Below are 3,447 nucleotides of genomic sequence, written 5' to 3' on the forward strand. Positions count from 1 at the left end.
AAGGAAAAAATATTATTTTCACATATTTCGGTTATTTAGCAAAAATATTAATTGTTGCATATTTGCAACAACATGAAACGGTTACACCTTTTTTTTTCTTCACACTCGACAACTGGAAATAAATGCTTATTCCTAATTTCTTTTGCACTAATCATAGTTTTCGCACAGGAGCTTCGCAAATCTAGATTTCTGGACACCGGAAAGTTAAGAATTTATCTGGGAGTAGTTATGTATGTTGGTTTTCCACCATGGGTGCACGGATTCACCGCAGTTTCTGCCTAAGTATGTGCTCTCATGCATTCTGGGACCGACCCCATGGCTTCGTATGTAGGTATATTTTGGAATAACGAGTCAATCAGGTTACTTAGAGGTATTCCGGCATCCGTGCATATACCTAGCCAGCTGGCAGCTGGTTAAACATTCATATAATCAGTTATAAGAGGAAACACATCTTACCTGTCGGCTTCTTATGGGATTCGAACCCAAAAGTTGTCTCGCCGATACCGGGAATCGAACCCAGCCTGGCACATCGGAACCAGACTCGCACCAGCTTATCCACTAGACTACAAAGACTCTCGAGAAATTAGCTAGGAGTAGTTATGCGATAATATACCACTTACTGAGGAAATTATTTCTTACGTTTGCTTGAAGGTGCTAAAAAACGAACACACACATATAGGATCTCAGTGAAACTTCATGTTTCTTTGAAGAGATCTAATTTACTTAACTCTAAGGCGTACATCTTTCAAGGATTTTATGGCTAGCATCTTACCACCAGACCACGGAAAGAGCACTATATGTGTCGTGATCGGGATTCGATCTCATGGACTCTGGCTTAGATGGCTGGAACGCTATCCTCTAGGCCACGACCGGCGGGAAAATGGAAAACTTCTTACCTATACAACTTTTCTGAACATAACCTTGAACAAATCAACACAAATCAATTCCGAAAACGTATTCTGATAAAGATTCTTAATCTTAAATCATACCATAACTATATGCCAGTTTTAATAAACAAACTTGATATTGAAGAGCTAAGTCTCAATTTAGTTTTGAAGGAATGATCCAATTACAAATAACATTAAACTATTAAATATCATTTGTTGGCAAAATTAAAAGAACAATAAAGATTTCTTCGGAATGAGCATAAGAATTTGGAACATGATTCTAAAATTAGAATTCAAACTTGAAATCAGTTTAAGAATAAAAAAGAAATAAAAATAAAACTAAATTCGAGAACAAAAATTTTCAATTTAAAATCAACTTCCAGAGCTTCCAGGAAAAGGTTAAATAGTATAAATAAAGAGCATTTTTCGTCGATTGATAATAAGAAACGGCTCATACTTTAGTAAAAAATAATGAGCATTGTAATTTTCAATCAAATCATTCCTTCATCTCTAAGAAAAAAAAAAGCAAAACAATACTTCAAACCTCGGTTATCGAATGTTGGCAGATAGTACTGAATTTTCAAGTGGAAAAATAAAAAAGCGTATTCGTTGTTTGTTTTTAGATTTTTAAACTCTCTGGATAAAGCCCCGTACTTGAGTTTGAATCACGTTGAATAATATAGAACTTTTGAAAATTGGTGTATGCTTATTTTGCAAGTTGTGAAGGCATCCGACATTTTTTTTTTTATTCAAAATATGTATTTGTTATACCAATGGGCCGCGGAAAAAAAAATCAAAATAATGTGTTTTACATACGCTGAATTACAAATCCTAAATAAGTTAATTATTCGGACCCGTTCTAGTTTAAAGTTTGATAAATTTTGAACTTTTTATAATATTTTTTATAGTTTTGATAACGGTTTAGAGCAAAACTTTTATTTTTTTCACCTCGGGGGCCCTCTTTATTCAGGGGGGGGGGGGGGGGGCACTTTTTCTCATCCCCCCCCCCCTCTTAATACGGCCTGAACATGATAATAAATCATTTATAAAGAAAACATTGTCATCGGGAAACAAATACACTGTTTAACGATGCAAGTTTCGAAAACACACTATGGAACCCATATAACTACCTAGGGTACTACCGTTGCATGGTGTTGCATATTTGCAACAGTTATTGAAAACCCATTATATCAGAGAAAAAACAAAAAAAAAATCTCAAATTTTGTTTATTATGTAAATTACTTTAGTGGGAATACGAAAATATTTTTTTTGAGTCGAAAAAAAATTCTCAATATGAATTACACTAGGCCAAAAATTTGAAAAATTAGGTTTTTTCCACATTCCATATTTTTCAGATTCAAGTGGGTTTTTTTTGGTTCCTATAAACACTAAATATATTTTTTTTTTAATTGAACGTGATCTTGAAATTATAAATATTATTCTCATCGAAAAAAAAATTTACTTTTTAGCTAAATGTGAAGTTTAGAACAGTTTTAATTAATTGTTGCATATTTGTAACTTTATGAAACGAAGGGTTAAAGAGTGAGGTGTAAGTTTTATTCTGTTCTATACTGTTTATTCTCAATTCAAGCATATTTTTAAGCATCTATTGAATTCTTGCACGCGTAAAAATGGTAATGTCAATGTTCAGTTATTTTGACACATGAAAAAGTTAAATCATACATTTTTTAAATTGAGTTAAAAATGTATGACCACAGTGCTGATGATTTATTTTTTCCGCTTGGGGGAGGAGGGGGGGGGGGGGTGACCACCCCCATCACCCCCCCTGTAGATCCACTCATGATTCCGATCGATGTCCCATCGATCGATTCCGGTTGGTGAGGTTGATTACCTTACGGTCCAGATTTGGGTCAGATGGTCCTGGTTTTCTGTCTCTTCCTTGCAAATCATAGAACGTATAGTGTTCCCCGAACTTGGGAATGATGGATTTTACGCTCGCCGGATGAATGCCTAGACGTTTCGCCACATCATTCATGGAGATGCCCTTCTCTCGCATCCATGTGTCCAGCACACAAATTTTAACTTCTTTTTTAATTCGCGACATTTTGGGAGAAACGAATGTTTCAAACGTAAACAAAGCGCTGGTTCACTCTTGACAGATCAAGATGCTTCATACAGGTGAGCACAGTTGTGCGCGTTCACGCGTTAGTAAGTCGAAGGCCAAAATATGTTTATAGTTTATTTTCGATACCTAACTCGATGATTACAATTTCTAGAATTCACTCGGTCCAAGGCAACCGTTCTCCAACTTCTTGGGCATCCCACTTTCGCCAGATCACACTCCACTTGGTCTAACCATCTCGCTCGTTGCGCCCTTCTCGTCTTGTTCCTACCGGATTGGCAGCGAATACCTGTTTTGCAGGATAGTCGTCCGACATTTTTGCAACGTGTCCTGCCCAGTGAATTCGTCCAGCCTTCACCACCTTCTGGGCACTGGGTTCGCCGTAGAGTCGCCTGAGCTGGTTGTTTATCATTTGCCTCTACACTCAGTTCTCCTACACGCCGCCAAAGATGGTTCTTAACACTCATCGCTCGAATA

Source organism: Uranotaenia lowii, chromosome 2 (genome assembly GCF_029784155.1).
Source record: "Uranotaenia lowii strain MFRU-FL chromosome 2, ASM2978415v1, whole genome shotgun sequence".
Taxonomy (NCBI): Eukaryota; Metazoa; Arthropoda; class Insecta; order Diptera; family Culicidae; genus Uranotaenia; species Uranotaenia lowii.